The 25,262-nt window shown below is 47.0% G+C and overlaps 1 long non-coding RNA gene across 2 annotated transcripts; it reads left to right on the top strand.

Annotated features, from left to right (window-relative positions):
• The first annotated feature begins 760 nt into the window (after positions 1–760).
• LOC145716342 (uncharacterized) lies at positions 761–16,606 on the top strand. Of its 2 annotated transcripts, XR_014138967.1 has the most exons (3): positions 761–3,277; positions 13,331–14,273; positions 15,910–16,606. It is a non-coding gene; the product is annotated as an uncharacterized LOC145716342 (long non-coding RNA). The 2 variants fall into 2 exon arrangements; XR_014138966.1 differs by lacking the exon at positions 15,910–16,606 and having other exon boundaries at positions 13,331–15,534.
• The last annotated feature ends 8,656 nt before the right edge of the window (positions 16,607–25,262 follow it).

Here is a 25,262-nt window from a genome sequence, read left to right as displayed (position 1 = left end):
GAGGAACAGGAGGAGAGGGGAGGGACAGGATGAGGAGAGGAGAGGGGAGGGACAGGTCTGTGACTGCACCCGACTTGCAGGCTTGTGTGGGACCGCAGAGTGGCTGGAGTCCTGGCCTGGGAGTTCAGCCCCCTCCGGCCCCCTCACCTTGACCAGACCCCTGAGCCCTTGAGCTTTGGTTTTGTGTCTGTGAAGTGGGGACCGTTGTGCGTGTTGTAAAGTGTGATTTGAACAACAGTAACGTTCTGACACCATGATCTAGAGCAAACTCACGTTCATCGTGAATTTAAATGTTCGATCATAAATCAGTTTTACATAAAACATTAATTCACTAGTTAGAAATAAAAATTAAGCTGGGAATCACACGAATACAGTGTTTCCCAGTTTTACACCATCTGGTGTATGTGTGACTGTTTCTAGTGTCGAAGGTCCATTTTGTTTTCACAAGACGCACCAGAGCTCAAACGGCTGTCTTCTGCGGACGTTGTTCCAAACCGACAGACCTATGCTGAGCGTGTGCGAGCGGTGAGAGCGACTCCACGTGACAGACATGCGACAGGCCTACGAGGTCCGAGTCCCCAAGGAGAAGAGCGAGCCCGCCGGGGCGCCGCTCGGCCTGTGAAGTCCACAGGAGGAAAGGCCGCTGGGCCCAGGGCCCCCGCCGTGTCATCCTGGAGCGAGGAGGCTGAGAGCAGGCGTGTGGGTCTGTTCTTCACCTTGACACGTCCGCTGCTGCGGAGCTTCTGGCGAGAAGGTAAAACGAATCAACGGTGCCCGTCAAGGTACTTGCGACGTTCGGTATTCTCTTCGAAAAGCTCTGCAATGGGCCTTGGGTGGAGGGGGCACAAGCTTTCCTTCGGGACCTCAGCGTGCACCGAGCCGCCTCCCTCCTGCCTCGCTCCAGGACGACAGTCATGAAAGCAGGAACTGTGTCTTCTTCCTTCTCTTACAACGAACCGCGTGCAGAGTCTCACACAGACGGACGCGTGGCGTGTGTCACGCGGTCCCCAGAAGAGCGGGAACCCCTGTTCCGGACACATGCCTACCGCCATTTCCAACGCCACCTAAGCCCCTCAATAGCTTCTCCCACCCCCGACCCAAGGCAGCAGTGCACATTTGGGTTTTTTGTAATTCCCTTTGGTCTCCTCATAATTATTCCGAATATGAATATGAATGAACTCTTAAACCTTATTTCCTATTTCTGCTTACCTTGGCACATAGATCCGATTCTGCTCTTGGACTGGCCCCTTCACTTTTATACAGTGTTTTACTCTCTGTCGCTGCTGGCCGGTTGGGGACTGTCTTCTCAGCAGGAGTGTGTGAACTGACCGCTGACTCGTCAGGCTCCTCTCGAGGATCCAGCACTACACTGTGAGCAGTTGTGCATCCACGAGTCTTCCCCTGGGGCGCGCACCCGCGGGGGCCTCCGGTGTCCCCATAGGGAAATCCTGCAACTTCCTGAGATGACACCAAGTGACTTTCCAGGTGGCTCCTCGCTTACCAGGCAATAATAGTGGTGGGCACGCTTTCAAGTGCTTCATAGACTCTCGTTCGCGCTTGAACCCGCCCACGGTAAGGTGAGTTCTTGTCACTCTGCGTCCTCATCCATGCTCAGCACCAACCCGGTGGACGTGAGATGCCATTACAGGGTAGTTGTGATTTGCACTTCCCTGTTCACAAATAAGATTAAGCGGCTTTTCTTCTGTTTACTGTCCACTTGTGACTTTTCTTCCATGAAATATTTTTCTCTCTTGTTCAGTTGTTTCTATTCGGTTGTCCTTTCTTAGATTTTTGCCAAATCAAACTTTTTTAATTGAATGCAGATTTTTTTCAGACTTTCCTCTGGTTTGTTTTCCCAGAGCAAGGTTATTAAAAAGCAACATTTTTTTTCCTTTAAAGTTTTACCTTTTGTTAGCAGAAGGACCACATATAGTAACTTTATGTCAGATAAAGCTATGTGCAAATCCCAAATTTAATTGCCTGTCATTTTCTTTATCTGTAAGTTACATGGTCCTAAGAAAATCAAAGAACACAAGTCTGCTCATTTCTGTGAAAGGAGAAGTCAAAGCTCTAAGACAAAGTCGGCTCCAAGCGCAATTTCAACTGCTGGGTAGGAGCTCCATGCAGACACACCGGGAGGTTCTGTGTGGACAGGCTTTGGGGACCGTTGCTGGTGCAGGGTGTTCAAGTAAAAAGCTTAAGAAATGAAAAGTCCAATCAAGTTCAAGAGTTGAATTGCAGATTTTGTGAGTAGATAGGAAAGTAGGTAATGTATACAACTGACATTCACCATCAAGGATTTCTTGTGTAGAAGTTAAATACTGAAGCTCGCGATGTAGTGACAATAAACAAGGGCGCGTACGACAGCCAGGACGCTGGGAGGAACTTTCTCAAGGCTTATAGGCTTGGCTTTTTCTGAAAGCTGCCGTCCACAGGAGCAAGCAGGTCCCGTGCCAGCCCAGGGGCGGTGCCTCCAAGCGGGGGGACGGGACAGGTGGTCGCATGTGGCAAAAGCAAAAGGATCTCCCAGGAAGCTGAGGAGAACGGCTCCTTAAGGGGAGATGAGTCCAATCTTGGACTCTAAGAGCCTCAAGAATTCCTTTTCAGGGTCACGTAGCCCACTACAGTAAAGCAAGGGTCACGTATGCACACGCTTTATCACTTGCAAGGTGATTATATGGGCTCTCTCACAACCACCACGCGAGGACCGCAGCACGGGGCTTGGATCTGGCGCGATGTGAACATTCGGGACGTCGAGCAGCTTGTCCGTTCAGACTCAGGACCCAGAAGCTCCACCTGTAAATCAGCTGACAAGACCTTGTCCCGCCGCCCTGCCGGGGCCCATTCCGACGGCGGGCAAAGCAGGTGCAGCTCCGTCTGCCGGGCCCCTCCTGCCCTCCTGCTCGGCTTCCAGCACACTGCTCTGGCGACAGACATCCCCCCAGACCGTGGACCTGGGGTCTCTGGGAAGAAGAGATTCAGGCGCACCCACGGAGGACGCAGGACGGAAGAGGCAGAAACGCACCACTCCTGCGCTATCTTAAGCCTGGTCTCGACGGTGTGCGTGCGTATACACACGTACGTGAGGTTAGGGGGACAGTCAGCCTAGTCTCAGGTTGGTCACCAGCCCCTGCCTCCATCCATTCCGGCTTTCCTGCCAAAGGTCGTATGGTTCAGAAAGGCTTCTCTGCACATCTCAGCATCTGCGGCATTGACACATACGGCCCGATTCTAGCCCGACTGGCCGCCTGAGAAACACCATCAATGTCTGAGAAAGGTAAGCTCTGAAAAGAGAATTCCCACGTGAACAGAAGGGCTATAAAAATGGGCCCCTAACTGTATTCTCCAGAAATATGAATGTCCTCAAAGACGGAGCAAGCTGAGGAGCTGTTCCAGACTGAAGGGGAGTGAAGGGACACGGGGGGACAGTACGGGATGGACGGCTCCCGCATCCCGGGCGGGAGGGAGTGCAACGCTGGGCAGGAGGATGACAGAATGAATTACAGGCCATAGATGAAACAGAAGTCCTGTTTTAATGTGACATTTACCGAAGTTGGTAACTATACTATTGATATGCAGGACAATATTCCTTTTCTTAGGAAATACTGAGTTATTGAAGAGTAAAGAGTGACCATGTACAACTCATTTTCAAATGTTCAGGAAAAAGTAACCCGTACATACACATGAAATAATAATAATAGATGAATCTGAGTCAAGGGTCTCAGGGGCTCTTCTCTATTTTTGAAACTTCTCTGTAAGTTTAAAATTATTGCCAAAGAAAAAATTTAAGAATGTAGCTCATCAACTGCATCCCACTGCATGTAACCTCTGGGTGTAACCTCTGGCTGATGCCCGCAGGTGTCGCCACCCATCCAGCTCCCGGAAACATGGGATTCCGACTTTACAACAACCGCCTTGGGTTTCTCCCAGACAAAACCGTGGGATCCTCTTACTGCACCTGAGGTCCTTACATTTTGGGAAAGGGCTTTACAAAATACTGCAAAAAGCCGAAAAGAAAATGAAATAAATACACACAATCTTTAAAAAAAAAGAAACATGTTTACAAAATGTAGGTTTCAGATGCAAAGCGTGGACAGGATTTTCTTTCGTCAGAACCACTTGAGCAGCCTAACTCAAAAAGACTTCTAAATTATACATACGAAGTTTGGAAATGCTACACAATTGAAGCAACAATAAAAAGAATACTTTAAAAGTTTCAACTTTTTCTCTCCAGAGGAGAGAATCACTGCCCCCCTCAAAAAATCGGTAAGAAATTTCTAACAGCATGAGCTGAAATGGAAACAATGTCAGTAAGATCAAATTAAAATCAATGTTATCTTAACAATATAATTTTCTCAGCTGGAACCTTAGCTTTTCTAGGTTATACTCCAGGGACAAACTCTGGTGAGATCTAAAGCAAAATAACATGACTAGAGGTTTTTGTCTCTAATGTAGCTTAGAATAGTCCTTGTTTCACCAAACAACATTCACAATAGCTCTTTGGTTCTTATTTTACAAATAACTTTCTCTAAATGGCAGAGAAATTTTTTTTGACTACTTAACCATGTGTGTGTTCTAAGAGCAAAGTTTAAAATCTTTTCAAATGGGAAACAATGAGGATTAACAAGGATCATCTGGAAGCTAAGTGAGAAAAGAGGAGTGACTTAGAGAAAATCAAAATGAAACAACTGGATGCAGACCATATTGAAATCACAACCATTCTGGGGTATAGACAGACACCAAAGTGAGCAATCCGCCAAGGAGATTGCAAGAAAGAAGAGGCACAGAGGTAGAGGCAAGGATCTGTCCCCAGTAGGGAGGGAAGACATCAGTGACCAGGGGATGGCTGAGTCGGTGAAAGTTTGCCACAGGGCTAAGCTGGGGTGTGCGTTGGGACGGAGGATGCCGGAGGCAGTGGGGTCCAGCGGCTGGCCTGGGGGAGGCACGAGAGTCACACTCGGTGTCCCTTCCCTTGTGAAGTATGTTCTGATGGTCCCCGAGTGAGGTCATGTGTTCTCCTGCATGTACTGGTTCATTGTAGTTCTTCCCACAACAGTAAGTCGTGATGTATCTGTTCATGATGTGCTTCTCCACTAGACGCAGAAGCAGCTCCATTAGACCTGGGACTTGCTGACTTACGTGTCATTCTGCGCCCCTGCCTGGAACAGGGTAGGGCATAGTAAGTATTTGCTGAATGGCTCAATGTCTGCATCTAGGCAAACGTGAGTGACGTGTCCCAGAGGGACAAGAGATCCAAGAAGGAAGAAAAGGGCCTGATGTATGCAGCGGTGTTAAGGGATGGGAATCAGGAATAAAGAGATTGGAAGGTATTTATAAGGAAGAATTCACAGAAAGGGATGAGTGCCTCGCTGGGTATGCAGGAAGCTCAGGTGTCTAGCTTAGGTGACGGGTGTCCCTTCTGTCTGAGAGCAGAGAGGAGGAGGAACAGGGCCAACGGGGCAGGTGAATGCCTTTGGCTTTGGAGGCTCCAGGAGGCTGGTGTAAGAGCAGCCAACGAAAGACACAGACCCACAACTGCGGAGAACACACTGATGGCGGCCAGAGGGAGGGGAGTGGGGACACAGGCTTCCAGGGATGGAAGGAGAAGTCAGGGGGATGCAAGGCACAGCTTCGGGCAGGAGTCGGCGACACTGACATCATGGTGTGGGGATGGGTGGTGGCCACCCTTGTGGTGAGCGCAGCACCATGTATAAACTTGTCCGTTCACCCTGTTGTGCGCCTGCAAGTCATGGAGCGTTGTGTGTCAACCACACTCCGAAAAGAAGGCAAGAGTGAGAAGCAAGAGAACAGAAAGAGCCTGTTTCCCACAGCTGTCTGCAGGCTCAGATGTGCCCAAGGGGCTTAGGTAAAAGACGGGAGTCCTGGCCCAGCCCAGACCGTCCGAATCTCCGGGAGTGATACCTGGGAATCTAATCGTTAATGAACTCCTCAGGTTATTTTTATGAGCATCGCTATAGTAGAGGTACTCAGAGTCCAAGGCAGACATACTTTTCAAGGAAGAAGTGGGGATTTTTTTCAAATTCCATAGAAAAGTTAAAGAAACTCGACAGTGAAAGCTGCCCACTTATTTGGCTGTGAGGACGCTGTTGGCATCCTTAGCGAGGATGACTTTGGTAAAGCAGTGGAAGGAAATGCTAGGATGCTCTCTAGATCATAATCCAAATTTTAGAAAGAAGAGAGCAGGAACACAAGCAGGGGGAGCAGGAGAGGGAAAAGCAGGCTTCCCGCTGAGCAGGGAGCCCGAGGTGGGGCTCGATCCCAGGACCCTGAGATCATGACCTGAGCCGAAGGCAGACGCTTCACCCACTGAGCCACCCAGGCGCCCCGAATCAATGTTTTTTAACTGTGGCAAATATGGAGGTAACATCATGACCCATTATTGCTTTAATTCACATTAGAGGATTGTGAGTGAGATTAAACACATTTTCTTCTATTTTTTAGGATTTGCATTTTCTCTTTCGTACATTTTCTCTTCTAGCATCTTGCCAGGTTTTACTAGATTTACTTTTTCATCTTTATACTAAAACGAAGGGCTTCCTGATGTAGTCATGCCATTGGCCCTTTGCCTGCCCTATGTTTTCCAACTTTTTCCTGCTCTCTTTTTTTAAGAATATTTGAGCATAATAAATGTTTATTGTTGGAGATTTAAAATAAATAACTTATAAAGTTATCTATAGACTCCATCCTAGTTGTTATGACAGACAACCTGGGTTCAAAAATCCAAATAAAAAATGAAAATTTTTGGAGGACAAAATCTATTTCTTCTTATTTTCCCACTTTATTTCCTACTATAATCTTTTGAAAATATTAGATAGTTGAAAAAAGAATATAACATTGTATTTTCACTAACTGGAATTAAAATAAAAGCTTAAAAATAATCAGGGGAGAAATCGTTTTTGGTTTTGTATAGTAGTTTATGCCAGATGGAAAATTTCAATGTTTAGGAGATAAACTCTATCAGTATTTTCTTTCTTTCTTTCTTTCTTTTTTTTTAAAGATTTTATTCATTTGGCAGAGAGTGAGCACAAGCAGGGGGAACGGCAGGCCAAGGGAGAAGCAGGCTCCCCGCCAAGCAGGGAGCTGGACACGAGCTCCATCTCAGGACCCCGGGATCATAACCTGAGCCAAAGGCAGACGTTCAACTGACTGAACCACCCAGGCGCCCCTATCAATATTTTCTTGTGTACCTTCCAGGTTTCCCATATAGCTTAAGAACTACTTTCTCTCTCCACCTCAACCCCTAAGGTTGTATTAATAGAAAATTATACTGTATTTTAGTTTCATTTTCCACAATTAGAGATGTAATTCAAATTTGTCTATGATATGGAATACGTGTCTAATGTTTAAATTTTTCCAGGTGCTGTGTTCTCCTTGACCCAGTAAGCAATAAATTTGACTTTGTTATAGGAATAAGTTTTGCTGGAGTTGCTCAAGGAAAAGTCTTCCAACATTGCCAAATCCAAGCCGTGAGCCCTAGTCTCCACCTCTGGTCCATCTCTGGGCTGCATTTAATAGATTCATCACCCCCGTCTGCTTTTACTCACTTGGCCCGAGGGGTAGGCTTTGGTCCTGGCTTTTCCCACCTTGGCCCCTCCAGCCTCTCTGCCTACAGTTCCCTCAGTCTGGATCTCCCTTTTTTGCAGCTCCAGAAACTTTCCTTCTAAATAACAAGTTTCCACTGCGTGCTTTTGCAAAGCCTCTGCTTCCACTCATCAGCCCCTTGAATCAAATCCGCCCTCGTGACCCTCATCATTTCCCTCGTGCTTCCTGTGACTGTTTGTATATACTCTCTGTTGTGGAATATTTCTTCTGCCTCATCTTCCAGAACAAGGGAACAGTTTCCAGCAGGGGCCATTCTTTTCATAATCTCTCTTGACTTTTCAAAATTTAAGAGTCTTTTTCCAGTGTCCCAGAAGCTCTTTTGTGTTATCTGGATCACCCGAAGGCATCTTCTTGTACCAGGAGCAGTTACCTCCTCTTTATTCTCTTAGTTCTGACTTCACAGAAGCTGTGTGTCCCACTCAGGGGGTGCGGGAGGAAGCATGGCAGGCTGGCGGAGAGGGAGTGAGCTTGTCCCTCGTCATTCCCATCTGCTTTCTGGACTTGTGAGTGACACCTAGTGATGCTGCTACTTCCCAGGGATTCATTACTCTCACATAGCACCCAGTGCTCGTCATATCACGTGGCGTCCCCCCACCAATGCCCATCACCCAGTTACCCCATCCCCCGCACCGTCCCTCGAGCAACCCTCAGTTTGTTTCCTGAGATTAAGAGTCTCTTATTGTTTGTTTCCCTCTCTGATTTCGTCTTGTTTTATTTTTCCCTCCCTTCCCCTATGATCCTCTGTTTTGTTTCTTAAATTCCCATATGAGTGAAATCATACGGTATTTGTCTTTTCTGAGTTATTTCACTCAGGATTATACTCTCTACTTCCATCCACATCGTTGCAAATGGCAATGTTTCATGCTTTCTGAGGTCAGGCCTCAGTTTTACTCACATTCTAGGAATGCGTCTCACGGACCCCTCACAGACCCTGGGACTGGCCAATCCTGGCGCCCCGGTCCCAGGGCCCCTCTACGAGCCCTGATGACCTTGAAGCATAGGGAGTTGCTGGCATTTGCACAATTTGATCTAAAGACAGTAATTTTGTGTAATTCAAACCAAAACCAGCTCCTTAATTGTAGAGCAAGCACAAAATAAAGATGGGGTGCTTTTTGCTAAAAAATTAAGAATGACGAGACCGTGACCTCAGAGCGTCCAACGCAGTGTGGGGCCCTTGTGAGCCTGGGGTCAGCGTGTGGGTTTGTCACACGCCCGCAAAGCCGGTTCCGATGCGCAGCTCAGCTCCTCCCTGACCCCCGCCCGGCCTCGGGGAGTGGGCGCTGCCTCGGGGGATGTCCGGGCCGGGGTCACCCCCGTCTTCCCTGTTTTGCTGGTTAGGTTCTCCCTCTGTTATAGAATGCTTTCTGCAACACCTGGTGTGGCTTTTCCCCCAGTGTGCCCTGACGTCTCCCTCTTTAACTGCTTAGGGCATTTATCTGACCTCTCCTATCAGCAGTTGTGTGGACAGATCAGCAAAGGTCAGGTTTTCAAACGAGCAGCTCAAAACATCAAAGTCAGAAACTTATATATTAAGACACATTCAAAATGGTTTTTAAAAATAGGGTATAGGGGGGCGCCTGGGTGGCTCAGTCGTTAAGCGTCTGCCTTCGGCTGGGGTCATGGTCCCAGGGTCCTGGGATCGAGCCCCACATCGGGCTCCCTGCTCTGAGGGAAGCCTGCTTCTCCCTCTCCCACTCCCCCTGCTTGTGTCCCCTCTCGCTGTGTCTGTCAAATAAATGAATAAAAATCTTTAAAAAATAAAAACGGGATATAGGTACAAGAGTTTAGTATTCTGTGAGCACACCTTTCCTCCAGCAACTGTTCTGCCCAGATGTAGATTTTACAGTCTGTTGAGTGGATGTTGATATTAATTCCAGTGTATGTTTAAGACTAGCAGTACTTGCAAACTTTTTAAAGACCTTACTAAAACCGGCAGACCTTCACCAGAAATCTTTTCCTATTGCAAGAGCACGGTCATCCTACAGGGAAACAGCAGCTGTGTCGGGCCGGAGCGCAGCGTTTGATCTCGCTCCCGAAGAGAACATCGACTTCCCGAGCGGGAGCTGGGGCCTAGGCTTGCTGCTGGGCAATCACACACGCGTTGCATTTCCACGCAAGCCCCGCTTAGTCCCAGACCGCCGTGATTCAAGTGCTGATGGTTTTGAGGGTTCTGAAGGATGGAAACAGTGTATCTGAGCTCTAGGGAAGCCCGTGCGTTCTAATTACCCCCAAAACAGGGGAAGTCAAGTCCAGGCAGCTCACAAGAGGCAGCCCCATACCTGGGAGCCCTCTCAGGTGTGAACACAAGCCCCCCACGCGTGTGCTCGGCGGAGGAAGGCGCTCTCAGCTGCTCAGGGAGCACACGCTCATGCCAATCTGAGAACGAGAAGTCACCATGAAAGGCAATTCCATTCCTGAGCTACTCACAGAGACGGGGAATTTCAGGTAGGCTTTACGAAACCCTAAGTGACATCTGATTCGAACTGCCCTGGAAACTCCAGTGTGTGTGAGAACGGAGTCTCCCGCTAAGTACCGAGGCTTCACGGAGAGCCCCGCACCCGCAGACAGCTGAGTGAGGACGCAGGACTAGCTGCGCAGGTGCACACGGAGTAGCTCAGCCGCCCCGCCCGCGGCCAGTTCTCCCTGCACCCACAGGGGCCGCGGGGAGCACCCCTGCAGGAGATGCATCCTGCCTATCACCATGCACCCCGCAAGCCTCCTTTTCAGGCTTGCTCTCTGCGATCCCAGAGGACTTCGGAGGTACCCTGCATCCTTGTGCATGGGCCTCGTTCCCCATCCTGTGGGGGGCAGCAAGGTGGACTGCCCAGGGCCCCTCTCTCCCTCCTGCCTCCTCCGTCTGTCTGTCCTGAAAACTGTCAAGGTGACCTTGAGAAAGCTGAGGGAGACATTAAGAGAAAGAAAACAACTGCTTTTCTTTATAGATCAGCTAAGACAGAAATCGCCTTAAAATTAACAATATATAGAACTTTATCAGCTGCCAGGAATGGATGGGTCACCTTCTGTTTCATGAGAAACAGTCAAGATAAATAACTTAAATAACATGAAAGTGACAAAATTCTTTAAAGTTTCCAAATGGAGAAACATGCATTTGAGCCATGCCTTTGAAGTGTCAGAGTCGACTCTGGGGAGTCCACCAAGGAGAGGAAATTTATACCACAGGAGAGAACAGAATGTGCCTTTTTCACACAATGGCATCAAGAGCATTACGGAGATTATTCTGACCGAGCTCTATTTTACTATAACACATGGTAAGTCATTTATCTAACTTTTGGGTGTACTGTTAGAAATTCATCACCCAAAATGTACTATAGATCTTTCTCTAACCTTTTCATATTTAAGGAATGAAGGTGTTCCAGTCTAGTTTCTTAAAGGTCCTACAAAGTGTCGTATGTTAGCAATTCCATTTAGAAAGTATTATTTGAAGGAGAGAGTAATTGTATAAAGGATCACAGACTTAATACAAGGTACTGCAAAGTGTGAGTGATGAAAGGGTTCTAGGGAGGGTGGAGAAGCCAATGAAGTTATTTTTACTTATATTCCAAAATATTTTAAAATTAATTCCTGAACTGAAAATCAGTAACAGCCAAGCAAGCAAACCTTACCAGCCCACTGTTAGTTTGAGCATCACTGCGCCTGATTTGGGGGAAGAACAGCATCGTGGTTAAGTAGCAGGTTTGGAATCACCGTAGACTTGCCAACATATGGTGTGGCTAAATGGTCCTTAAAATAAACATCCAGTCTTAGCATGTTTTTTGTCTTCTTTGCAAGATGGCCCTTGGCCCTTTGACAGGTGCGCAGGTGGTCCGCTGTGTGCTCATGCTGCTCCCTATCGGCACCTCCGGACTTAATCCAGACTTTTATGATCCTCATTCAACAGTTCGGGTGTCAAGAGGTGTGCAAGATACATGTTTGAGAGCACTACGGAAAATTCCTGAGAGAAACTGAGGAAGACCCAAATATGCGGAGCGACTACCATGCTTATGAATTAGAAAACTTACTATTGTCAAAATGTCCTTTCTCCCCAAACCGATCCATCAAAACAAGGCAATCCTAATCAAAATACTAGCAGGCTATTTTTTTTTCTTTTTTTGGCAGAAATTTTAACAACTTATCCTAAAACTTGTGTAGAAAATCTGAGGACTTAGAAGAGTGAACAACAACAACAAAAAAAGAAAAACACACACACAAAAGCCCATAGACATTCCAAAACTGGTGTTGGAATGCTTATGTTACTTGATTTTAAGATATTATGAAGCTATAATGTTCAAAATATTGTAATGACGTAAAATAGGCATATAGATCATTGGAACAGACTACAGACTCAGAAATAGACACATAATTATGCAGTCAATAGATTTTTGACAAAGTGGTCACAACAATTCAATGAGGAAAAAAATATTTTCATTGATTGATGTGGAGCAAGTGGACATCCATATACAAAACAAATGAGCCTTGATCCTTTGCTCCCTTCAGGCACAGAAATTCACAAGAAAATGATCATAGACCTAAATGATCATAAGACCTAAAACTTAAGAAAACATAAGAGAGATTCTCAGTATTCCTGAGTGTGGCAAAGATTTTGTACAAGGATACAAAAAGCTTGAACTATAAAAGAAAAATTATTAAAGTAACTTCATAAAAAATTTAAAACTTATGCTCTATATAAGACATTCTTGTGAAAATGGAAAGACACATCTTGACCTAAGATAAGACACTTGGAAAACATCAATCTGACAAAGGACTTTAAAAAATACATAAAGAACTCTTATATCTCAGTAAGAAAACAAGTCACCCAATATAAAAACAGGTAAGAAATTTGGACACTTCACTATGTAAGATACGGGGAATAAGCATGTGGGAAGATCCTCGCTGTCTTAGTTATTAAGGGAACTATTATTAAAACCACCAGTTACCACTGCACCTCCTCGAGAATGTCTCGATTTAAAAGGACAACTCAAACAATTGTTTTCGAAGGTGACAAGTACCAAGAATTGCCGGTGAAGATGTAAAGTGCTACACCCACTTTGGGGGACAGTTTCTTTCTTAAAAGTTCAGTGTAAACCTTCCAAATGACCCAGCCATTCTGCTCCCAGGTATTTACCCCTCAAGAAACGGAAACACCTGTCCACAAATAGACTTTCTATACGTATCCCTATGGAAGCTTTATTTGTAATAAGCACAAACCCGAAATCACCAAAGTGACCATCAAATAGCGAGTGGATGAATGAGTTATGTTATATCCACACAGTGGAAACTTCTCAGCAATAAATAGGTGTCAACTATTGGTAAACACCACCATATTGATGCATCTCAAAATAATTACTGATTAAAAGAAATCAGATAAAAAATAGATGTCTGTATGATTCTATTCACATAAAATTATAGAAGGTGCAAACTAATCTAGATCACTGTGGTTGCCTTTCCGTGGTGGCAGGTGAGGTAGGGGACAATTTGAGGAGATTTTAAGGGCTAAGAGGAAACTTTGGGGTGTAACACATCTGCTCACTATCTTGATTACAGTGATGGTTTCACATTTGTATACAAGTGTTAAACTTATCAGCTTACATGTGCAAAGTTTACTGAAGCACAGTGATTCCTAAATACAAAAGTAAAATTAAAAAAAGACCATTATCATTTTGGTAGAGGTCTATTTCCTATGCCTTTAAAAATGAATTTATATTTGCAGGATTCCTTCCACACGACGGGACCCCACCCTCGCCACATCCCGACGCATCTCTTTCTGAACGGTGGCACCGGGCGAGTCCCGCCGTGGTCGGCTGTGAGCAGGGATGGAGGTCCCGGCCAGAGACTGCTCGGACCCAGGGAACACGACCGGAGTGACCTGTTATTTCAAGCAGATGTAAACGCATGCTATCGATCTGGGCTTTCATCAGTGACACGGTATTTGAATTACTGCTTCGATGGGTTGCACGTGTCCGTGACCTTCAGGCCTCAGGGTCATGGACCCGGCAGCTGGGCTCAGGTGTGACACACAGCAGGATGCTTTTCCACCTGAAGCGGGCAAAGGCGGAGACCTGGCTTTTCCATCTTTTCCCTCCTGCTTTTCTTCTTCTCCCCCTGCCTGCTGCTCAGTGCTTATCACAGACCCGTTAGGGTCCAGACCCCACGCTAGGTCTAAATACACAACGGCCAGAAGATGACACAGCCCCAGCTCTCACGAGCTGACCATCTACCGAGGCAAACAGAAAAGCAGACCAGCAGTTTGACGTCCTGTGACAGACACGTAGATCCACGGGAGCACATCGCAGTCAAGATCCAGAACACTCCCATCCTTCCAGAAAGTTCTTCATGCTGCCTTCCAGTCACCCCTCATTCCACCGAAGTAGTAACGGCTGCTCTGATTTCCACAGAAGCTTCTCTGCCAAAATGTGTCAGGGCCCAAACAAGGGAAAATGGGCTCCCTTTGTGTGTCCCCAGGGGAATCCGTCAGGACGGAGGAGGCAACGCAGAGTGGGAGCTGTCCGCGGACGGAGAGAGGACAAGGAGGAGGGGCTCCAGCAGTTAGCCATCGAGGGCTGCCCAAGCGGGAAGAAGGAGCTCCAAACAGAGAGAAAACAAGATGGACGGGAAAGGAGGAAGACAGACACATACGTGTTTATGACTCTGGGGTAATGTTTCACCATTTACACAGTGGAGCCCTCTCCCCTTGCTCGGCTTTGTTTAGAATGCACTAAAATAATGCATTTTCATCAAAATATTAACAAAATGTGATTCTCCATCATCCTTGTACTCCCTGAAATCCTGACCTCATGCCAGAGCCTGGACAAGATTACCGTGCAGTTAAACAGCCTTAACTTAAGCTTGGCTACTGTACCAGCTTTAAAGTAGGTTATTCGAAAAATTGCATGTTACTCTTGCCTTTATATATTATATAAAATGTGCCTATGTCAAAATTTATGCAGCTCAGAGACACCCCCAAAGGGTCACTGGTTGATAAAAGAGCAGTATTACTCAGCAGTTCTTAATATTTAACTTTTTAAAAAGATTTCTTAAAAATTTGAGAGCGAGAGAGTACAGGCAAGAGAGAGCACGACAGGAGGAGGGGCAGAGACAAAGGAGAAGCAGGCTCCCCGCTGAGCAGAGAGCCCGACACGGGGCTCCATCCCGGGACCCTGGGATCATGACCTGAGCCGAAGGCAGATGCTAATGGTCTGAGCCACCCAGGTGCCCCCATAATCTTTTAACCAATTGAGCCACCCAGGTGCCCGGTGCCCCCATAATCTTTTAACAAACAAAATGCTTACCCCATCAACATTATCTGAAGTTTATAAATCACTCAGACATTGTGACTAAAGACAAAGCAGAACAAAGCCACGTTTAGAGTGTGCATTTTCAATGTGTGTCCTCACTGGGGCTCCCCTCTCCGCAGACGCCCCGGTGCCCACCCCCAGCTAATCCAACAGCTCCTGACTTGACACTCAGTGGGTTAATAAGGCATCCAGTAACAAATAAGCTTTTACAGCTTATGTTTTAGGGTTCCATACGAGGTTAAGTCTTTTTTTTTTTTTCCATGTTGTTTAACCTCCATGTATTTGTGGTCTTCCCAGTTTTTTCAAGTTTCATAGCATTTCGGTCAGAAAATATGCACAGTATGATCTCAGTCTTTTCGTACTTGTTGAGGACTGATTTGTGACCCAGTATGTGATCCATTCTGGAGAATGTCCCATGTACTTGTGAAGAATGTGTATTCTGCTGTTTGAGGATGGAATGCTCTGAATATATCTGTGAAGTCCATCTGGTCCAGTGTGTCATTCAAAGCCCTTGTTTCCTTATTTTCTGCTTAGATGATCTGTCCATTGCTGTGAGTGGGTAGATTAAATCTTCCTATTTATTCTTTGCTATTTAAATAAATACACCATATATTCTGAATATGTACAGCTTTGGTCTTTAAAGTGTGTGCTCATCATTCAGAATAATCATGGCTGGAGTTAACCCTCTTGAAGTCAAAATAACCAAAGTCCCCTCAACATTCCCCCTGCCTCCCCAAGTCCCAGGCATGAACATGTTAGAGACTCATGGGCTGGATGCAAGGCGGAGTCATGGTGCGGCCCCCTGGGTCGTTTGAAACCCATCCTTCACACATTACACATTAATACTCAGCTGCCTTCGTTGAAATTCAAATTTGGCCCTTAGCTGGCAAGCATTTTCAGCTATCACATGGTTGGCTTTTTTTTTTTTTCAAGATTGTGTTGTTTTTATTTTCAACACTTTGCTCATATTTTTTCATTCTCATCGCTGAATCAGAAAGTCTTTGGGATGGAGTCCCTGCACTGTGGAACCTGATGCTCTGTCCAGCTACAGGGTCAGGATGGAGTGGGATTCTAGGACACACCCCACTGGTGTCAGAGATTCGGTTGTTGGTGGTGTGAGGAGCCCTCCCCGAACACACACGTCGGAAATGGGGCATCAGGACACTTCCACCAACTACGCCGATGGATATGGATTGCTGTGAAGTAAAGACTTCAAGGTTTTTATTTTATAGATTTATTGGCCACTAAACTCACGGTTATCTTAATGCTCTATGTAGGCACTAAGCCTAGATCTAACGAATCTGAGAAAGACCTTCCTGATTCTGAGGCAGGTGGCCTGAAAACCACGCTGAGAAACCACATACCCTCTAATTTGTACAGGTTAGGACCAGGTGAGTGAATGATTTCATCTATAGGTCAATGGTGACAAGTAATGGTCACCCAAGGGTCACAACGCACCTCTTAATTGATAACCCTGTTTAATATAGTTTTTCAATTTTTTTATGAATTACAATTCTTAGAAAATTAGCAACTACAGCTAGCTTGAAAGGAATCTCTCTAAAAAATGTTCCTGAGTGTCCCACTCTTAAAACTGAGTTGGTTTCTCTGCTCATCAGAATCCTGTAGATCCTATTTATTCATAAATGAAAGTGCAGCTCAGAAATGGCATGGTTTTCTGTTCTGACTACAGCTCTGAGAGTAGGATTCGGCAGCTCGTGGCTTGTCCCAGAGAGACAGGGCGGGCATGGTGAGACCAGGGCGGCAGGTGGTGGGCAAGGTGGCTGGTCTGCAGGCTGCCAGGAAGAAGGATGGCTGGTGGTGTTTTTGAGGTGAGTCAGGCAGTTCATGCGAGAAGCATGTGCACAGAGGAAGAGGCCGCGCTAGGAAAGGCAGGGCTCGGGGCCTCGTGGCAGGCTTGGGGGGCCACGCACATACCAGAAGAGGAATGGGAAACCCAGTTATAGGAACGGAGGCATGGGGTGTGGGGGCCAGGGACAGAGGTGGCTGAGGCTCAAGTATGATGGCAGAGACCGGGACCCACAGTTACCACCATCATGCGTTACCGGATACGACGCTCAGGGCTCAGCCTCTCACGCGATTGCCCTCTGCAACCTTGGCAGAGGCTCCACAGCAGAAGGTCCATCCCATGGGTGAGCGAACTTAGCCCAGCTTCCTAAGTGAAGTCACACTAAGTGCAAGCATGGATGGAGAAGTCGGTGCCCTGGAGCCCTGCTGGGAGGGTGCGGTGTGCACACACGCGTTTGGGCTGCGTGTGACCATGTAAGAGCGTGGAATGGGACAGGGAACTGGAGGGGTTCCCCCCGGTCACTGTGAGACTGAAACCCAGGAACGGGGATGGAGTGGGATTGTGAGGTCAGGTCCAACCAAGGGCAGGAGTGATGCCCACGCAGTGGCCGGGGTGGGGAGGGCAGAGGAGGCAGCCGTGCTTCACTTCTGGCCCCAGTCAAGACGGGTTTGGGACCCGGGAGGTGAACGGGGGCTGGGGGGATGGACTAGCTGTGTCTGGACACACAGACAGTGCCTCGTTCCAGAGTAGCTTCAACAGGAGAAGCGACAGTCTGGCATTCCAGCTTCCACGATAACCGCCAACCCTGATTCTTGTGCTCCCCAGGTTCTCTCTACCCCAAAGGGTTGCCTGAAGCCCTCGCCCTAGAAATCTATACAGTGAAATGGAGCAGAGAAAGGAAGAACTGCCATTATCTCCTTCAAACCCGGGTTCCTGGAGATGGAGCTTCCGTGCTGCGTGTGGAAGAGCATCCAGAGCCTCGGGGAACGGTCGCGGCGGAGACTCCTAGAAACTCGGTGTGAGCGGTTTAGCCTACGCCCTCTTCTCGTTTTAGACCGAGGTAGGCGTGAGCTTTGGTGCTCATGATTTTATAGAAACCTTTTCCAGGACTGATTTTTTTTTTTTTTAATTGAACTAAACTAGAAACCCGAGAATTCGGCTGGCACAGAAGAATCAGGCTGCTTACAGACAGCTGTTGGGTGTCAATGAGAAAGTTATTCCTAAATCCTAAAAACAGTCACTTGAGCTTTGTAGTATTGTAATGGAGTCCAAAGCCCTATTGCACACCCAAACTCAATTTATTAGCATCTGAAACTGACAGTGTGTCAAGGATACTGATTAATTACCTGATTTTGCAAGGCAGGCATGGGCTGAGAGTGATTTTCCTTGACAATTTGCATAACGATGTCAGAAAGAAACCAGCACTTTTGTCTGCCCTATGTCAGAAGCAGTTCAAGTGGAGCCTGTTTTAATTACGCTAGTGTGCCCCCCACTGCCCTCCCGTTTAATTCTTCAAATTTACTCAGATGTAAATGGAATTTGCAAACGTTTAGGATCTATAAATTCTTTATTCTTGTTCTTTCACCTCTTGTTTGTACTTCAGATGATTCAAAAAATTGAATTTAATTAAAAGTTTGATGGTCGTCACTAAACAATTCAAATATCAATTATATGGAAATGGAATCCTCTTTGATGAGTAAATAAGACTATTTAAGCATTTTATGACCTTGCAAATTCCAGGCCTTGAGTGCTACAATGATTCATTCTCAAATGGCAAAAAATTCATTATCTTCAATTACATAAGAAAGCATGCATTATGCTGAAAAGAGCTGGAGATGGGTAATGAAATCATCTCTCTCTTCATCTAAATACTTTGAATTATCCAATGCCTCAGCAATGGTATTTTTTGTCTACTTATAAATGCACAATGTTAAATTAACAAAGTTATGGATTTGAAATCACTGTCTAAGCCACAATTACAAATGAAGCTCAGGTAGCCTCTGGAATCTGAAACAGAACTACGATGTCCTGTAGATCTATCTTGGATGATATTTTCTAGTGGTCTGGATTTCCATCTTATTGTGTCCTATTTTATGGCAATCTCATTTCCCTTCATTCCAGTTCCTTTACCAAATTGTATTAAAAGTAAGCAAAGAATTGTGAGCTCAGATCATTGGCCCAAATAAATCCAAGGGAAGGGGTACACGTTGTTTTCTGGTTTAGCAACCTTTCCAGGAACAAACATGGTTCCAGGCAGTGTCAATAACCCCAGTGGGGTGTGTGTGTTGGGGGGCGGGTATATGCGATGAATCCAGTGCTTCCCTTGGGAATCTTAAACATGATGAGCAGCACAGCCTGTCCTCCAAGGATTCAGTGCCCAGGGGAAGAGATGGATGACCAGCCTAGAATCTAGAACACTGGTCCACAATGTCTCATCTTTATTTCCTAAAGCCTACTTAGTTTTCCTATTTATAATTTTTATTTATCCCACTCAATGTGAATATTTGTATACTTCACTGGTGAAATATTAGTGTATTTGATTATAAGGTGGTGCAAGACCCACTGCAAATTTTATGCAATATTTAGAATAGGTACCATATTACCTTTCCAAAATATGAACAATTTGACCTTAAGCTTTTCAGATAAGTATAATTTATATATATATATAAGCATAATATAATTTATATATAGCACCATCAGCCTCATGAAAGCCTAAAAGAGGGAGAAGAAATGGGATTAGCAAGGGGAGTTGGGAAAGGATCTCCATCCCTCTACAGATCCAGCTCTACCACCAAGAAAGTAGATTCCTAATGGAAACAAAGCAAAATCAAGTCGCTGAATTTTTGATGATTAATCCCCCCTCCATTCCGTTTCCATCCCTGTCCTCCACATGAAAAAGGGTTGGGGATGAGCAAGGGGGGGAAATTATTTAATCAAGTTTGGGAGGACATCTAGAATCTGAATCCTTGACATTCGCTTCATAAAACCATTGAAGCTCAGAAGGCCACCGTAAGTGGGGTGTCTGTGACACATGGCATGCTCTAGCCAGCACATTTTCCCCATTTCTTTAAGATTTTATTTGTCTGACAGACACAGCGAGAGAGGGAACACAAGCAGGGGGAGTGGGAGAGGGAGAAGCAGGCTCCCCGCTGAGCAGGGAGCCTGATGCGGGGCTCGATCTCAGGACACTGGGACCATGACCTGAGCCGAAGGCAGACACCCAATGACTGAGCCCCCCAGGCACCCCCATTTTCTTCATTTCTGAAGTCAGTGATGTCATGCTGGGAGGTTCAGCCTAGCTACGGTGGGGGTACTTACACCAGAGATCAGCACACACCCTGAATGAGGGCTCCCCCCTACCTCCTCTGTCCTGGCGATACTTGACCAGAATACCGCCTGACCCTGGCCAGACCGCTGCAGAAAGCAACACGGAACAGAGTCCTGCCTTTGGAGACCTTTAGTCCAGCTTTCTGCACGAAGAGCTTACTGAAAACAAGTTGAATGCAAGAATGAACGAATACTTTCACTGTCAGACGGCCGGCTCGGATAGGGGTAACGTAGGTGAAGGAGAACGAGTGGGGGCGATAGGGGTTAGAAACTGAACCCATCTGGGCTGCAGAGGAATCAGGTGGCTGAGGAGGTGGGGTACCATGTGGCACGGCTGGGGGGGAGGGGTACTCTCTCAGGGGCTGGGGGTGCAGACCCCTGCTTCCCACCAACGCACTGCTCGGAGCTACGGCTCTCTCCCCGTTTTTCGAATATCCTTGAAGCCTACACTTCTCAGGGGCATCTTTCCCTGGGGTGTCCTCGGCCATAGGGTGTTCTTTGCTCCTTTCCCAGGAGGCAGGGAGAGAAGCTTTAACATGTTTCCATGAAAAGAACAAGACCGCATTCATTGGGAACCTATTCACTGCCAACTAAAGAGAAGAGCTTGCAAACTGTACATCAGGAACTTCGGGGTCAAAACAGATTTCCAGCGGCGCCTGGCGGAGGTGGGGGGGTCACGCGGATGAACGTTCGAGGCTTGATCCCAGCTCAGGTCTTGATCTCAGGGTCATGAGTTCAAGCTCTGAGTTGCTCCTTAAAAAACAAACAAACCAAAAACCAGATTTCCAGGAGCGGGACGCTGCTAAGGGAGTCCTCTCTAAGCTGGTTGGGGTGGGGGGCAGGGGCACACTCCTGCCTCAGCAGAGGGCCTGGCTATATTCCTGGGCTCTGGAGGCAGAAGCATTACTGTAGACAAAGATATGCTTTTCTCAGCTAGGTGGTATTTTCTTCTAAAAGCAGTTTGCATCTTTCCTACCTCTGCTTTCAACAGGACTTGTCTCCATTTGGCACCAGCCACTGAGCCACAAGGCCGGTGGTTCGGGGAATCTGAGAAGCTAGATTAAGGAACACTTGTTTCTCCAAATAGGACTTTGCTACAATTACGGCCAAACTGGGGAACATTAAACCTCCATTCTTCAGTATCCCTCTGGCGTGAATCTTCTATTCTGCATCTTTACTTAAACGAAAACCTAGCGGGTCCTTTGAGTTATTCAGGGGATATGCACAAACCAGCCCGTCCTCCTCTTTGCCTCCTTGATTCCCAAATGTAAGAGGAAGGCTCTGACTGCAAAATTCAAGACAATGCCTGCAGGGTAAGGCATCCTTAGGTTTGTTTTGCTCTGGAGAACCCGGGAGAAACACAGAATAGTTGGCGGAGGGACAGTAGGGGTGGGTGGTGGGTGGGAGTTGCAAGTAGGGCCCATTTTAGGACTGGAGACTTGGCGATCAGGGATAGGACAGTTGCTGCCATCAGTCCGTGTCATCAGGTGACAGCAGACCTGTCCTCTCCCCCCAGGTCACTGGTGACAAATCGGGCATTCTCCTTAGCCGAGGACCTGAGAGGGGAGATGTCAGGAGTGGGAAAGGCTCTGGCCCCTCCTATGTGAGCTTGTTCGTCGGGCCTAAAAGGTCATGGATTAGAAAGAAACCGGTTCGTTATTAAGGTATCAACCGTGTCCCATTCACAGTAACTTAGGATAGAAGGAACAAGGGTTCTTTCCCTCTCTGGGGACTTCCTGGCCCTATAGTCTGCTTCCCCCCCGGGGGGAAGCCACCACCAGGCACTGGGATGCTTGCTGAGCTCACCCGGCCTTTCTCATGATGGAGACAGTGGGGTTCATTTTTAAACTTCATGTATAGCTGTGTTAGACTCACATCAAGGTGACTCCCCAAATCAGATTTTCTAAAAAGAATAGCACTAATTGGCTCACCCCTGTGCATTCTGCGCATCAGTGGGGGCAGGTGCAGGGGGAGGACGGGCGATGGCCAAGGAGAAGCACTTCCGACAGACAATCTGGAGGGAATAGTCAGAGGCGCCGCATGCCGAAGGAGAAGGAAGCAGTGGTGTGTCCGGGCCTTGTGTCTGTGCAGTGTTCTCTGGAAATACCCAGAAGTTCAAAAGTGATAAGGTGTTTTCTCCAGCCTGCCACCTCCAAACTAGAGTTTGGATGGAGGGACGGACGGAGGGATGAGTCCCTTCTGACACTCCCCTCAAAAACGTGCTCCTACTTGCCATCAGGGGGAAAACAGTGTAAAGAATGGTGTTTCTTACATGATGTCCTCTAAAGCACTTCTCTTAATGGGAAACACTTTCAAAACCATTATCTTTTTGAATCTGACAAGGGAGATTAGGTGGTGGTGGTGGGTTCTGTTTTTATTGCCTTCTGGACAGAATCGGGAAGTGGGAAGCCTGTGCAGAAAATGTGGATGAGCCTGACGTCACAGAAAAAGAGCGATGGCTGTTAGCTGTAGATAATATGGACTCGAATTCTGTTTTGTGGGGACGGACGGTTAGGGTGGGGACGGACAGGCAGGGCGGGATGGAGAAGAGAGCTGAAGGCTTGCGGGTAAAGAAGCATGTGGAGGGAGAGGCTGCAGGTAGAGATTACTGATGGGGCGACATTCGTGGTGGGCTTGTGCCTGGAAAAGACAAGATGCCCAGTGAATACCTGGATGGCAGAAAAAAGAAGGAAGGGTGGAATTCTATGTTGGGTGGTTTAAAGCCAAGCCCACCAGGAGGGTGTGGAGGGAGGTGGAGAAAGATCCTGTGCGTGTACATTTACTTGCTTTTAGCTTCAAGTGCAGAACCTACAGTGGTCCCAGGACAGGGCGTCCGCAGATAGGGAGACCTAGTGTCGACGGATTCAGCCGGCCAGCAATGTCCCCAGGGACCCCGGTGCTGGGGTTTGTGGAACCAACTAAAATTGTCCTCTTCACCTTGTTTTTGAGTGCATTTTTAAAGAGAGATACACTTGGGAGTAGGACAAATGGAGACCAAATTCCGGCTTTCGTACTGACAGTGAGGGTCAATGTGCCTTAGCTGAGTGACCACCACGGGTTTCTTAGTGATGGACATGAGATTAAAAGTCCCATGACTTGATAATTTCAAAACTTAATTTGTTTGGAGAAAAGAATCAGACCTATAGAAAGCATAGGCAACACCTTATACTTAAAAGTATAATAGAAACATTTAGTTATTTTGTACTTGAGTATATTATTCCTGAAAACACATTTGATTATTAACATCTCCACTTGTAAGCAGAGCAAACACACTCAGAATCATTTCTTTCTGCATATCCTCTGCTAGAGACAAACAGATTACATTTGGAGAGGCTCTTTTTACATCTTAATTGAGGATTTTTTTTTTTCTGTTCACATCATTGAAAATGAAGAGTGTTGAATCCCGTCTTCTGATCAAGACCCGTATCAGAGATTGTTGCCCTGACCTTGGGAAAGTTTGTGTCTACTCAGGTCTCAATGAAGCAAAAATAAATATATGTTCTAGAAAACAGGTTTTGCAAAAAAAAAAACCGGAATATCAGCTTTCAGAGAAACGACTTTCAAACCTTTGATCTATCAACTTTCCTGCAACAAATATTAGATAAGTCTTCTTGTGGCAAATAAAGAATGTTAAACATTCCCAGCTCTCAATGGAAACACTGAGCACATAGAGGGCACATGAAGTTTCCCGACAAATGCGGATGTGAATGCACCGTGAGCCCATCTGCCTCTGTCCCACGGCACCTCACAACGTCGTGGCCACAGCGGGAGAACCCACAGGGACTGGTTTTCTTTTCTATAAAGCTCTCAGCTTCAAATACACAGGGTAGAGACGTTTGGCAGGACCGGGTACCACACCAGTTAGAAAACACTGCATTTGGGAATCAGGTCTTCCTAAGGGGAGCTGGGTTCCATCCCACTGTGACACCTTCTTGAAACCGAGCCCCAAACTCCCCCCCCGCCGAGTTAGCAGCGTAGCATCTAGGCATGATTCTAAACTCTGGGGGCAATAATGTTAATACGGACTGAGGGATTATTATGTGCAAGCCACTGTTCTGGATCCTTTCTGCGAACTCACTTATTCCTCACAATGACCAGGGCTGTGGCTGAAAGAGCACAGAGCCGTCGGCAAAGCGACCAAGTCCTACTACCTGCCGTGTGCGGAGCGCCTACCACGCGTGAATGGCGCGTGTGGTCCCGGGCCTTGCGTCCCTCGCGCATTTAATCCTCAGGTGCTGATCTGCCGACCACTGAGGGGCTCCGCAGGAAAGGATGCTACGAAGAGGGGTCTGCCTTTTCGGATGCGCCACAGAGACATTTGGGAAGCTGAAGAACAAGGCTTGAGACTGAGCTAATGAGACTGATACCCACACCGCGGAAACCGGTCTGCTGAGAAAATTGCAGCCGCTGCCCCAAACGAGACGTTGGCCACCGTGCCCCTCCGTGCGGAGGGGACCTTACAGCTGATGGAGTTTGCACCACTCCTGTTACCAGCATTTCCGCTCCGTGAAATTCCAGCTGCCACCGCTCCACCACCCGTCCTGGGGGGAACGGAAGACATTGCAGGGGTGGCGTCATTTGGCTCTAGGCTTGCAGCAGAGATGGTTATAAAAATAACCATCTAGCATTTTCAGCTCCTACCTGGCGAGGCAGCTTTAATTCCCTGCCAGTTTCTTAAATCTGCGAAGAGTTTGGTGGAACGGCACAGCTCCACTCATAGGAAGTTTACAAGGCACGTCCTAGTACCTGCGCTTCCACGGGTCACGGGCCCAAGACCCACAGGGGGGAACGGTCTGACATTGGGTTCCCGTGCACAAACTCAAGATGGGAAATTTTGCGCCCAGGTTTTATTAGAGAGTGCTCTCCAGAGATACGTCTCTGAGGGAGTAAGAGGAGGATCGGGTTGAGGGAAAAGCTAACCTTCAAGGCTGTCACCACCGAGGCCTTAGTCAGTCCTGTATGGAGCACCACTGCTGGGGTGACAACAGAATTGTCCCATATTAAGGCAAGTGGACAAAGCCTTGTGTCTCTGGATAAGCCGGTTCGGGGCACGGGAGACCTTTTGGGTGGGGCAAAACCTCAGATGGGGTAGTGCCCTGTGGTTGAAAGGACAGGAGTTACTGTTCTATTTCTGTAATGGCAGTGAAATCACCCATTCGACACTAATTCCCACGAAAATATTAGTAGAACAGCAGTGGTACTCATGTGTCTTC

The sequence above is a fragment of the Leptonychotes weddellii genome, chromosome 11 (genome assembly GCF_054177405.1).
Source record: "Leptonychotes weddellii isolate Sample4059 chromosome 11, ASM5417740v2, whole genome shotgun sequence".
Taxonomy (NCBI): Eukaryota; Metazoa; Chordata; class Mammalia; order Carnivora; family Phocidae; genus Leptonychotes; species Leptonychotes weddellii.
Note: the sequence above shows the minus strand (reverse complement) of the source record. Positions and strands in the feature narration are given on the sequence as shown.